The following is a 14831-nucleotide window of genomic DNA, read 5'->3' as shown; positions in this document are numbered from 1 at the left end:
TGTCCTTGACATTTCCTTAAGGAGGTGCCACTTGGAGACCCCTGTATGTGACAGGCACCTTTCTCCACTGGGGATGCAGAGGTGGTCAAGACAGATGCGGTCCTGCTCTTTTGGGATTTAGCCATTTGATTGAGGGTGAGAGTCATCACTTACCAGTGAGTATTAATGATGTTCAAAGTCTTAGGTAGGGCTAGGGAATGATGAGGAGAGGCTCCTCTGAGGAGATGGCATTTCAGTGGGGATCTGAGTGACATTCTTTGGCCTCTAGGAGAAGATGAATGGAAAGAGCACCCAGGTAGAGAGAACAGCTAGGATAAAGCTCCTAAGGATCAAATGAGCCAGAGCAAATCAGGCTAAGGGGAGAGTGGTCTGGAAGGTTAAGACTATATATGTGGTTTTCCCCCAAGGATCTTTAAAACACTGATACTCCTACTATCATCACACAGCTGGAGTTTAGTCCCACTCACTACTTCTAATTTGTGAAACGGTAAGGAGCATGGACACTGGAGTGAGAGAGCCTGGGTTTCAATTCTGACCCTGCCATCTACTAGCTATGCATTTGGACATGTTACTTCAATCTGCTGTGTCTCAACTACCTCATCTTTAAAATGGGGACAATGATAGGTCTACCCACTAGAGTTGTTGTGAGGATAAAAGGATTTAATACATGTTAAGCCCTTGAACTAGTTCCTGGCACATATTAAGGCCATTAAGTACCATTTCCTATAGGAAAAAGGAGAGAGAGAAACATGGGGTAACACATTGTAGCCCCTCAACTCCTTGTGAGATGAAAGTGAACATAGGTAGCTTTCATCGCATCATCTTGGCAGTCATTCTGGTAAAAGTAATCTCTGCAAAGCTGAGGACCCACTGGGTCATCTCTCTCCTACATTAGAGGAAGAGGGAGGTGATACCTCAGTCATTTACACAGCATGCGGATAATGTAAAAACAGCAGCGCAATGTCCAAATCTGCCTCCTTAAAAGCATTGCTAAGTAATTCACCATCCCCTGAGACATAGGCAGATGGTGAGATCCCTTGAAATATCTGGAGGCTTTATAGAGTAATAACGCTAGAAAAATGCTATTAGAAAAATCCTGGGTTAGAAACTTCTAATGCCTGATGACCTTTACTGCTATCCCCTTCAGCTCCTGCCATTTCTACCTTAAAACTTTTGAAAATTATTTTTAAATGTAATAGGAAGAATTATCAATCCATTAAGGAAAACAAACCCATCTAATTAATGACTGTTCATGGGAAGAGAGCTTGCTGCGGCAGGGGCTAGACAAATGCCAACCCAAAGCTATGAAATCGCCCCGGCAACATGGTCCCGTTCAATTATTTTGTCCTCCCTCAGTCAAGTAATTGATATCTGATTATTTTGCCTGGTGGGTGTTGATGGAGAGGGAGTGATTTCTCCCTGGGCTGGACCAGCATCACAAACAGCTTCTGGACTGTGGCTCAAGGAACAAAAGAATGCACAGCACAGGGAACATAGTCAATCATGCCGTAATAACTATGGATGGTCCCAGGTGGGTACTGGAAATATCAGGGGGAACACTGTAAAGTGTATCATTGTCTAAGCACTGTGCTGCACATCTGGAACTAATATAAAATAGTATTGAATGTAAACTGTAATTGAAAGTTAATTTTTTTAAAAAAAAAAAAAGAATGTACAGGGCAGGCTCAGCTGGTGACTGCGTCCTCAGACCAACTCACCTGAGAATACAGAGACAGGGTAGCCACCCATGAGTTCAGAGTAGAGACAGTCCCCAGTCACCCGTCAGTCTTCTTTCTGGGAGTTTGTACCCCAGATCAGCCCCGTTAACTTAATAAAACTCCCCAGTTTAGATCCAGAATCTGCTTACGCAACTTTCTACTTGACAAAAATAAGTTAGGTGGAGATTCCCTCCCCTCCACCCTTAGCAGAAGTAGCTATGACAGTGACAATGAACATTGCTTAAAAAGCCTATTTTTAAATGATTGATTGAGCGCTTCACTTCATGCTGTTTCATGACCTTGGTAGCTAAGTGGTTATTTAACGAGGGATTTGTAAGTGCTGTTACTTCACATTCAAGAAGCACAGGGGAAAGTACCCTTCAGATGCCCATCTCCAGAGTGAAGTGGAGATAAATGCTGAACAGTCATTTGGATAATTAGGGAGACTAATCACTATCCAGGGACATGGGATTTCAGCACTAACCAGAACAAAGAAGCAGATTATGCAGCTAATTGTCATCGCACATACAAATAAGTTCTGGTTGTTCATAACGGCTTCTGTTCAAGATTGCTATTAACTTAGACAATACCTTAGGACTTATTGATAAAAGACATCCCATCTGCTAGAAAGCCTTTGTGGAAACAAAGCTCTAAGAGTCAAGACAATATGGAGACTGAGAAACATCAAAGAGACACCTCACTGTATTCAATGTTTCCACGGAGCTCGGTTAGACAACTACTAGGCTCTGTCATGTTTGTTGACAATTCAGCAGACAGAGCTCTTAGACTCCTGCCAGGTCAGCAAACTGTTTTTCCCCAAGAAAATATAACATGATATATTGCTCGATAGAACATATACTGTTAGGATGTAAAACACATTCATGGGTTTTTTTTAGAGTTGAAAGGTGATGACCTCTGGCCCAACCCTGGAAGATTAAGAACCAGTGTGACCCAGGTGACACAGAGAGGGACAGGCCTACAATATGAAAGCAAGTTTTCTGGACCCTGATTCAGTGCTTTTTCTACTTCACTGATCTCCTTTTTAGGGAAGCCATTAGAATTAGTGGAGTTAAAAAAATCAACAGAAACATTCATCTGGCTTTACCCTTGGGATAGGATCTCAAGTGCAAAGGAGAAGGGCCTCCATTGCTAGGAGCCCATCTCTCCTAGGTTCTGGACAGAATTGCTATTTCAGAATGGGGATAAGGAACGGAATGATAAGAAGAAGACACTGCATTCTTCTTGGTAGGGGATGAGATGGCAGGGATAAATTCTCTTCATGACGGAAACCCACAGAAAAGTGAACTTTGTGAGTGTGTTTGTTTAACTACAAAGCAGACATTTACTACAAATACATAGAGTATTTAGTATGTGGAATGCATTGCATCTTTTTATGAAAAGGATTATAAAGGGGATGTGGATGGGGTGAAAATTGGAGATTAGGGGGTGTACTTAGTATAACAGTCACTTACCTTACAGTTCTATGTCAGATGCAACAGTGGACTCAATGGGAATAGAGAGGGTATTTGGCACCTGGTTTCAAGTATAAGTAGGAGATGGGGTCACTTTCTTTATGTTTTCAATTGTATTACAAGTTATTGAAGAGGAGGAGGGGGATGTTAGCTGCTGCTTGGAATTCTCAGCAATATCTAGGAAAGTATTCTGTACAGAACGGGCACACAGCAAATCTCTGATGAAAAATGAACTGAGGAATTGGTAAAAGAATGATCAGGAATATCTCATTTATTTGGATTCTTTAGGGAATTATGCTGGGTTGGATGATTTTTTCAACTAACCAAGGCTTCCTCTCATACATATGAGGTCCTCCTGTTTTAATCATGCTATATAAACATAATTTTGGTATATTAGTCATGTTCTTTTTTTCTTACATATATTCTACTGAACATAATTTTACCCTTTCTAGGAAGTAGCACTGATTATTTTACTGTGTACAACTGTGACTTTGGGGCTTTTGAAGGGTGAGCTGTTTGCTCCCCCCACCCCCCATGGTGATTTTTTTACTCAGTGCTTCCTCTGACTCCTTCCTTTCCTTACCTGTCACCATGAGTGCAAGTCTACTGTGAGCCAGACGTACTCTAGGGGCCTGGAAACAACTATGAACAAAACAGATGTGGTTCCTTCCCTTATGGGGCTTCCAGCCTAATCTGGAATTCAAACAAAACAAGCAAATAATTACCCTCTGAGGTGCGTTCAAAGAAGATAACGGCTCTATTTGTAGAGAATAGCATTAGAGGAGACGTGGGGGTTCCTGCAGAAGGGAGCACAGTGAAGGCATCGCTGCGGGGTGACAAGGAAGCCCTACCCTGAAAAAGGAGGAAAGCCAACTGTGGGGGGAACACCTTGCTCCTTTCATGGACCCTTCCCACCCCACTTTCCCCTCACTCTCATTGCCACAGCCTGCCAGCAAATATCAGACACTCATATTTGTTAAATCATTAATCTCATGTTCAGAGAAAACAGAGATATTTCCCTTACGGGGATTTCAGTTCTTTCTTAGGTTAACACATATCATTTTTATGGAAGCTATTTTATTCACTCTTCATCTCACTTTGGAAAAACATACAAAGCACTGAGCACCAGGGGAATAAAAAAATAAATAATACGTGGTCCCTCTACTTTTTTTTTGTATTAGTCAAGGTTTCAGAAAGCAGGCAGTGAGAAAATGGCTCAATCTGGATAAAACAGGGGATCAGAAAGAAAGCCAGAAAGAGTCCATCCAACTGGAGAGCATTATGCTAAGTGAAATAAGCCAGTCAGAGAAAGATAAATACCACATGATCTCACTCATTTGTGGATTATAGAGAACAACATAAACTGCTGAAAAGGGACAGACCCAAAGACTGAGAAACAGCGATCAGGCTATCAATCCCCAGAAGGAAAGTAGGGGAGGGCGGGGGTAAGGGGAAGAGATCAACCGAAGGACTTGTATACATGTATATAAGCCAAACCAATGAACATGGACAACAGGGGGATGGGAGCATGAGTTTGTGTGTGTGGGGGAGGTTGGGGGTTAATGGGGGGGATGAGGACACATTTGTAATACCTTAACTAAAAAAAAAAAAAAAAAAAAAAGAGTCCATCCAAGACAATGGCTTCCTCCTCGAAGGCTAGCTGGCGAGTGAAGCCCAGCACACCAGGCTCTATTTCCCCCCCCCCCCCATAGACTTTGGCCACTTTTCTCAGCATCTCAAAGCCTCTGCTTTTCTTCTCTATAAAAGGTACCTCATAAGTTGTTGTGAGAATACAAAATAATGCATTGTAAGTCAGCTAGCATAATGACCTATACGAGATGGGCATTTAGTAAATGCAGGTTTTATTTTAATTAGAGCAATGATTCACAGGCTTTCTCTCATCTATCTGATGGCGGCAAAGCACCTCTGGCCATTAACTCTCCTATTATCACTTGATACTGCAAATACATAGGACAAAAGGAAAGGATAGTGTTCTATGGAAGAGACTCAATTCGCAGCCATGATCAGTGAAGTAGCTACTTCATACCTGACACCCACATCCATCCATCTCCAATATGGGAAGCTCACATGGAGCAGAAAAGATCTGGGACCATATCTGAGACCCCATTTCTTTTTTTTTAAATATATATTTTACTGAGTTTTTACAGAGAGGAAGGGAGAAGGATAGAGAGCTAGAAACATTGATAAGAGAGAAAAATCAATCAGCTGCCTCCTGCACACTCCCCACTGGGGATGTGCCCGCAACCAAGGTACATGCCCTTGACCAGAATCGAACCTGGAACCCTTGAGTCTGCAGACTGATGCTCTATCCACTGAGCCAAACCGGTCTGGGCTGAGACCCCATTTCTATATCCCTCTCTGGCTTTATTGAGCTATAACTCACATACAACATTGTGTGAGTTTAAGGTGTATACACTGTTGATCTGATACACATATATTGCAAAATGATTGCAACCATAGCATTAGCTATCCTCTCTATCACATAATTACTGTTTCTTTTACATAGTGAGAACATTTAAGATCTATTCTCTTAGCAACTTTCAAGTATTTAAGACATAATTATTAATTATAACCACTATACTGTACATTAAACTTATTCATCTTATAACTGGAAGTTTGTGTCCTTTGACCAACATCTTCCCACCCACCCCAGACCCCGCAGCTCCTGGGAACCACAATTATAATCTCTGTTTCTGTGAGTTTGGCTTTTTATGATCCCACACACACAGTATTTGTCTTTCTCTGTCTGACTTATTTTACTTAGCATAACGTTCTGTAGGTGCATCAATTAGTTGTCACAAATGGCAGGATTCCCCTCTTTCTTATGGCTGAATTATACATATATATATATACCACATCGTCTTTATGCACTCATCTGTTCACTAACACTTAGGTTGTCTCCATATCTTGGTTCTTGTGAATGAATATGGGAGTACAATTATCTCTTTGAGATCCCATTTTCATTCCTGCCGGGAGCCGGTCCATCCTTGCTGTTTCAAGGGACCTGGCATATATGGCATATGGTTCTTAATATGTTTGCTCACCTTCTTGGCGCTATGTTTTAACCAAGGTCACCTCTCCGAGAGAGGTTGAATCCCCAGGTAGGGATTTTCCCCTGAAGTTAGGGAGGGAATAAAACTCCTCAACTAAGTGCCAGGCAGGTAATTAATCACTTTAACTATGAACAATCATGCTTAAGCTACATAATCTTTACTCCCTGGAATGGAGATAAGAAACGCCCTAACCTTTGTAATAGAGATTGATAGGATTGAATCAACTGGTATAAATACAGATGTAACAAGACAGCAAGAGACAGAACTTAGAACACAGAGCTTAGAAGACAGAACCAAGAGAGACAGAACCTAGGCACAGAACCTACAAAGAACGTTCTCTAGAGACAGAAGAACTTCGCTGGAGAGAACATGGCAAAAGATCCTGGACAGAAACTGGCCTCAGAACCTAGAGACAGAACCTAGTGAGAGAACATGGCAAAAGATCCTGGACTGAACCTGACTACAGACATTGGAAGAGAACCTGACTAGAACCTGGTGACAGAACCTGGCTGGAGATCCGAAGCAGAACCTCTCTGGAGATCCAGACCAGAACTTGGCTGGAGATCCTGGCTGGAGATCCTGGCTAGGCTGCTGATCAACTGAACACTGTCCCGTGTCCTTCCTTCTTCGCCGACTCCGTCCACACCTTTGGGGACCCCTGGACCTGCTGGGGTCGGACCCCGGCACATTCCTTTGGGTATACACCCAGTAGTGGGATTGCTGGATCATATGGTAATTTTATTTATAATTTTTAAAAAGGAATTTGCATACTGTTTTCCATAGTGGCTGCACCAATTTACATTCCCACCAACAGTGCATGAGGGCTCTGATAACCCATTTTCTTTTTAAAAATATATTTTTATTGATTTCAGAGAGGAAGGGAGAGGGAGAGATAGAAACATCAATGATGTGAAAGAATCATTGATCGGCTGCCTCCTGCACACCTCCTACTGGGGATCAAGCCCGACACCCAGGCATGTGCCCTGACTGGGAATCGAACCGTGACCTCCTGGTTCATAGGTCAATGCTTAACCACTGAGCCACGCCAGCTGGGCTCATTTTCTTAAGCTGTATTGCCACCTAAAAACTCAGAGGAAAACTGGGTTTGTAAGAGTCATTTCAGCTGAGTGCTGTGCTGCTACCTACTCCCCATCAGTTTCTTCATAACTACTTGTTAGCCCCCAGTCTGGGAGAAGGAGAATAAAAAGCCTGGAATGTTCTTGCTTGGCATGATAATTGCTCATTAGAACCCCGTTTCGTGATAATTAGACAATTCATTATGCTGAGCACTTCATTAGAGGCATGTAAAAATTCTGACAACTTAAATATGTTGCACCGAATATCAAAAGGAGCTGATTTAGAGCTTTACTGTTTCTTGAGGGCATTTTCTAATTAATACAAGTCTGAGGAGCCAGAAAAAGGGAGAATCTCCATATTTTCTTTTTTTTGGGGGGGGGGGGGCATTATTAAAGATGTGTTTGAAAAAAAGAAACCAAAACATCATTTTGAAATAGGAAGCTTTCTTTAGAACACAAAGAAAAATAGCTCATAAACTTGAAATAGTCACAGTAGGGCCATATCTGTCCTCACACATAAAAATAGCTCAGAATTGTGTACAATTAATACTAAGCCAGATATTTCTGTAGGGACTTTTGGGTAAAGATAACAGATTGCACATTTTCATGTATCTCCCTTTTCTCTTGAAAGCCTAGTAAAATGATAGAAATGGGAACTTAAAAGGAGTATAAACCCACAAGGATAATGAAAATGAAGGAGGAGATGAGTGACACAGTCCTGGAAGCTGGAAGGACAAGGCTACTGTCCCTGCAGACCCACGAAAGAAGAATCCCAAGCCGACAGAGTGAGAAGTCAAAGTAAGCTTATTGTACCTCCACACCCTCCACTCAGGAATTGGTGGGTCCAGTAATTGGGGGTAAAGGTGGGACTCTAAAAGGATCAGCCAAGCATCTTCCCAGGACACTGACACTGGCCAGTGGAAGGACTGTCCCTTGTCCCCACTGACGACAAGTGCGGAGGTTTTCACCTCTGGAGAGGGTGAAGCAGAGGGTCTCTGGACTGAAAGACTCTAGAAGTAGTTGATGGCAAGTATATCATAATACAACAAGGGGGTCAAATAAACATCTTCATAGCTAATGATGAGGCCCACCCTTCCTCCAAGTCTTCCGATGCTCACACAATTCTGGCAGCCAGGGCTAGACGCAAAGCATGAGATTGGAAGACCCTTCTTTGAGGAATCTGACAAGCACCTAAGGATAAATGACCTCAGGGAGTCCCCAAGAAAACAGCCAGTCAGGGTAGTGGTTCTCAACATCTGGTCTCCAACCTTAAGTTCCCATTTCTATCACGTAGGAACTTGCTAAAAATGCACATTCTTGCATCTGCTCCACACCTATGGCATTAGAACCACTGGGAGTGGGGCCCTGAGACCTGCGTGCACCTCCCTCCAATACACACTAGAATTGAGGACCTTTGATGTTTAGCAAAACTCACCACGGACACAAATTTTCCCTTCCTTATAAATATGAGTAGACATCAATGATGAGTAGATATCAGAAGAAAACAAAGTGAAAGAAAACTATCTTGGAGGAAAAAGAGACTGTGCAGGAAAAAATAAACTTGGAAAATAGATAATATTAGTACTCTGGGAGAGGTAAGAAAAATATTTCTTCCATGAAACAAGAAGATGTTGCTACTTTTTTTAAAAAAAGAAAGGGTTCTTTAGGAAACAACAAAAGTGAACTTCCGAAAATTAAAAAATAGCATAGTAGAAACAAAGAATTCAATGAAAACTAAAAAGTAAAGCAAAAAGACAAAAACATAGAAAACAGGAACCAAAAAAAAAGAAAGAGAGAGAGAGAGAGAGAGAGAGAGAGAGAGAGAGAGAGAGAGATCTGAGAATTAGTCTAGGACAGAGATTTTCAAGTGGTGTGCCATGAGAGACACACTGGTTTACCTCAAGAATTTTTAAAACATGCAATACCTGACTATTTAGTTAGGGGCACTGACCTCTTTTCCCTTAGATTGTCAAGTTAAAAAATGACAATAGCCAACACAACAATAGCCATCCGGTGTGACGAAATCAATATTACACCTATGTTTTTTGTCAGATTGCAAAAAATAAATATATTTTTTGGTGTGCCGCAGAATTTCAGGAATTTGTTTATGTGTGCCATGAGATGAGAAAGGTTGAAAATCACTGGTATAGAGGAGTGGTTGAGGACTGCACATCCAGGAGAATGAACATCCAAGTAATCAGAGATCCAGACAAAGGCAGCAGAAAGGAGGAAATACTCAATGGCAGCTGAGCAACGTCTCCCAGAGCTGAAGACACACATTCCCAGACTGAGAGGGCCTGTCTGGTGCCCAGCCAATGGATGGAAATAGATTCATCTCAAGACAGGACATTGTCAGATTTCAGAATGCGGAAATAAAGAGAGGATCCTGCAAATTTCTGGAAAGAAAAGCCAGGCACATACTAAGGATTGAAAACCAGAATGGCTTCCGGCTTCTGAGGAGCAACCATGGAACAGGTTTCAAGAGCCTTAAGGAAGGTGATTTCCAAAGTAGAATTCTATACCCTGGTAGACAATTAACCAAATGTGGCTACACACAGGATAATCAAATGTCAGGGCAGCACAGGAGCATTTAAAAACAGATAAGTTTTCAAGGTCTTGGGCTGAGAAGTTAAACCGTGTAATAAGAATCACTGTGGAAGCATCAACTTCTGGTTCAAAGTCACTCATCAGAGAAGTACATAAACCAAGGACTTTGCCATGATTGCTACTTTGTTCCTCTGCACCTATTCTGGTCTCTCTTCCATCCACACCCCACCTGTGACCAGCGTTCTCTCTCCTTGCAGACTTGTCTCCTCAGCCTGCCCCCTCATCTTCAAGATTCTAAGCAAACCTTTGTTCTCAATGAGGCGTCATCTTGCCTGAGCTCTAGAATTTCTATCAGGAGAAGCTTGAGGGAGAAATCTGGTTGTGGGGAAGAAGGAGGCCAGCCCTGAGGTCTTGTCTTAAAGCTACACTTGAAAATAAGCAATTCCTTAAGATCTTAGATTTCATATCACTTTAAATAATGAATTTCAAGATGATTTTACATATATGTATATATCTAAGTTAAAAACTATTACCTCGCCGAAACCGGTTTGGCTCAGTGGATAGAGCGTCGGCCTGCGGACTGAAGGGTCCCAGGTTCGATTCCGGTCAAGGGCATGTACCTGGGTTGCAGGCACATCCCCAGTAGGAGATGTGCAGGAGGCAGCTGATCGATGTTTCTCTCTCATCGATGTTTCTAACTCTCTATCTCTCTCCCTTCCTCTCTGTAAAAAATCAATAAAATATATTTTAAAAAAAAACAACAAAAAACTATTACCTGATCCTCTCAAATGTCTTTCATCATTTTCATTTGGGGCAGATCAAAGTACTGATTGATTGGGACTGTGGACCCAAAGCCCTCTCCCTTGGCCACTCTTGGCCCTGAGTCTTGGGATGATGGCCCTGAGTCCTGGACTGAAGGACTCTAGAGATAGTTGATGGCAAGTGTATCGTAATACAACAAGGGGATCAAATAAACATTTTTATAGCTAATGATGACAGGAACATTCTTCCCAGGAGGTAACTTGGTGGCTGTTTGGATGTGCCTTCTTGATCCTAAGGAATGTATCACCTCAGGTCTGACCAGCCTGAAGTCTCTCTCAGTGAGCCTCCCTCCCCCTTGGAAGCTGCTCCCATACACTGTCCAGTGATCTCCTTAGAGTCATCTTGCTGCAACACTGCTTTCCCAAAGAACTGCTCTTAAAGAGATTTATGCCAAGATCCCTGGCTTTTCCAGGGCTGGTGTTCTGGGTAATAGCACAATAGCTTCACTGGGCTGAGCCTTAAAATAGGACCCAGACTCACTGACATTTTGGTGAACTTTCAGTACAGCATGGTGACTAAGAGCCTGGGCTTTGGGGCAAGACAACAATGGGTTTGAATCCTGGCTCTGCAAGCTACCTGGAGAATGGGATAATTAACCTATGTCAACTAGTGGTTCTGAGGATTAAATGAGAGAATGGATGGAGGAAATAAGAACATTAAATCCTCAGGAAACGATAGTTCAATAATAAAATGAACCAGAACTCTCTAAGAGTTTCATTCTAGGAAAAGCACTGCTGGCATTGTCCCTTTCAACTAAGGTATCTAGGAAACAGGCGAAAATCCCTAAATTCATTTATTATATTCTCCCCCTGTCCTTTTCCTTCTCTTCATATTGGCCTGGGGACACATCTACAAATGAAGTTCAATTACAGCTCCAGCTCTAAATACCCCATAGCCTGGAATATAAAAAAACTGCCACACTAGACGGTTACAGAAAATTTAAAAGACATAATGAAGCACAATATAAAATTTCCTCTTCTTTTTCTAAAAGTGTGTCCCTAATTTGTCTCAAACTTTCACCAGTGGGTATAGTGAGAACAATGATGAAGGCTTTTATTAATCAAGCACCTGCTATGTGCCAGTCTCTTCCAAGAGTTTTACTAAGATGATCTCATTTAACCCTCACAGGAATCCTAGGAGGTAAATACATTGGTTATTCCCTTTTTGAAGATAAGAAAACAGGCTGAGGGATAACTAATTTGAAGACAGACAACAGCTCAATCGATAGAATATCCCAACAGTATGAGTTCTTGAAAACATACTGGTCAGCCTTGTACCGTAGGGACTTGTATTGACTCCACCCTTCTTGGCCTCCATAGCTTCTAGGAAGAGTGTGGGAAATAGCTAGTTTTCTTCTTAGTAGCTAGCAGGAAACTTCCTACTTGCCCAGGGATGTGTCTCTATCCTCTGCCTGAACATATAAAGCTACTTAGCAGGAGTTTGGGAACTCTGAGGGGAGAGACTGCCAGGGCTCAGTAGAACTCTCTGCCTTGTCCTTCTCATCTCCCTGTGCTCCAAACCCATCAGAGGCAAGGACAGGGCCTCAGGTTCTCTTATGTTTCCCAAAGGGGTTGTATAGCAAAAGCAGTGATTCCAGCCCTGCCAACCTCATTACTCACTTTCTTCTTTTCCATAAACCTTCCGTTCCCTCTTTGTAAGATTATTATCAACAGGAAGAAGACTGGACTAGATGCAAAGTCTCAAACAACTCTGAAATTCTGTGGTCCTGCTGTTGTATACCATATTGTTATATGAAAGATAAAAGTATGCATCATCATCGGTTTTAAGGGAATCCAGAAATGCCATTTAATATTAGTACTTTCCTGCAATCCCTTTTAGGCATTCACAGTGGGGTCATATTTCCACTAGGCTGAGGAGAAATTGAAGGAGAGATGACCTTGAGCTGACCTTGTTCAGGCCCTTCTGTGATTGGCTGAGAGCTCCCCTTTGACCACTGTCATCTAGCCCATCCCCAAAAGGTCTATGAAGAGCAGACAGAGGGGACATCGGTAGAGACTGAACTTGGAAATCAAAGCTGCCACAATCAACTTCTAACTCTGCTCCTGACTGCCAATGTCATCTAATCTCTCAGTTTTCTCACCTGCGAAGTGGAGGTAATGCCATCCTCCTCGTAGGGCTGCATTTGGGAATAGAATGATCCACGAATGAGCCAGCACCACCCAAGATGGACTGGTTACTTCTGTGGTGTGAGGACTCATGGGTCTGAGGACCACCTGGCTAGAACATAGCAGGGGACGTTGAAGGACCATAATGGTCTGCATGGGTGACTTTAAGTTTTCTGAGGCTCCAAATGTATAGCATAGGTCTCTAAGCAGTCCTGTCAATTTCCCATCTTTGCTTCATGTTTTTCTGGTCTTACAGACTACCAGCCAAGTAATTGAAAACCTATAAGTAAACATTAGAAGCAAGCCCAGAATCAATCAACTTTCAGGTTTCCCTCAGTGGGTTTTCAGTGTGTAATTTTATTCATGCATCCCCTGAGGAATGGCCTCTCCCCGGATCTCTAAGGAGGATAGCATTTGCAGAGCGAACATGCCAAACCTACAAAATTCATAAAATTTCCATGCAAGTAAGAAGGGGGAGGACAAATGGCTGCCAGGCCTGTGCATTCACTGAACCCATGCCAACCCCAGGCCACAGAGCCCTGTACACTTAGATGCTTCGGTTGGATTGCATGAGTATTGACATAGTCTTGGAAACTGAGACCCTTCAAAGGAGTGGAAAGAAAACATAACTTTAGAGGAACGTTCACATACAGGTTTCCCTTGGGTGCAGCTGCCTAACTGAATTAGCATCAAACCGTTGCCCTGGAATAGGGTCGTGAGAGTTGGTTTTCCTGCCTCACACAATGAGCACAGTCAATAAGGATGTTGCCTGGTTTTCATTTGGAAGAAATTTACATTTGATCCCACCCTCACCCCCAAAACTTCTACCCTCCTATCTGCTTGACTCTATCATTCTGAGGCCCTATTTGCAAAAAATACTCCACTGGTCTTTCCCTTGGTGACTTGATTATAAAGTTATTCTCCCTCAACCTTTCTTCTACCCCTGGTAAGAAAACTCCCATTCTGGAGTTCAGAGTGGTATCATTAGGAGTTTGGAGGGAAGAAGCTCAGTGAACTAATTCACATTAAAAAAACAACAGCTGATAAATCTCGACAGTTTCTTTTACAAATTCAAGTATCGCAGTTATATATACAATTTCAGGGGTTTAAAGTTAACCTCTTGAATCACAGCATTTCATTCACTAAGACCAAGAGCAAAAAGGTTTCACAGTGTGAGAGTTACCTGTCTTCCCTGTGCTCTTTAATCTGATAGTAAGGGAAAGGTTCCATCTGGGAACAGCAGATGATACTGCTAATCCCGAAATATTCACAGATCCACAGTCAGAATAGATGATAATCACGAAAGCCTCGGTGGACACACAGAATGGGCTGTAACCCACATAGCGTTCCTGAATTCCAAGTCCCTATCCTGGGGCTTCCTGCACTAGGGACTCTCAGGGACGAGCCTCCCGCCCCTTCTCATTCTCCTTCCTCTGTGCCCAGTGCCAAGCAAGGAACTTCTTTTGTCCTTTGGGAGTTTGGGGGAAAGGAGCACCCCTTGATGTTGGAGTTTTGACATTTGAATAATAAATGTCAAAACATATCAAAGGCTTACTATGTGTTGCCACTGTTCTAAATGCTTTTAATTCATTCATTCAACAAGAATTTATTGAGTTTTTGTTGACTGCATGCCAATGTTGCATGCTACGCCAATATACTGATGATACATTTAAATTTTAAAAAAGACTTTTTCTGCTGGATTAAGCTAAAATTAATCAGTTAAAATGTAACAGGAATAAATGCAGAGCCATTTACTCAGTTTCCAAATAATGAGCAGGGACAAGCGGGAAGATCCTTGTTTTAACCGCAGTTCAAATGAGAAAGACTTGGGAGCTTTAGTTTACAACTCGGTAAGAGCCAAAGGAAGTACATACTAAAGAGTCGATGCGAAATTAGACTGTTTTAATAGAGTAGCTACTAGATCAAGGCTGGGCATCATTACACTCTGCTCTTAGGTGATTAAACCTCACCTGGAGTATTGGAGTTGATAATTAGG

The 14831-nt window shown here is 42.3% G+C and overlaps 1 pseudogene; it reads left to right on the top strand.

Annotated features, from left to right (window-relative positions):
• Positions 1-8025: 8025 nt before the first annotated feature.
• The window catches only part of LOC132226799 (securin-like), a 32665-nt pseudogene continuing 25859 nt past the window's right edge, over positions 8026-14831 (top strand).

Source organism: Myotis daubentonii, chromosome 2 (assembly GCF_963259705.1).
Source record: "Myotis daubentonii chromosome 2, mMyoDau2.1, whole genome shotgun sequence".
Taxonomy (NCBI): domain Eukaryota; kingdom Metazoa; phylum Chordata; class Mammalia; order Chiroptera; family Vespertilionidae; genus Myotis; species Myotis daubentonii.
Note: the sequence above shows the minus strand (reverse complement) of the source record. Positions and strands in the feature narration are given on the sequence as shown.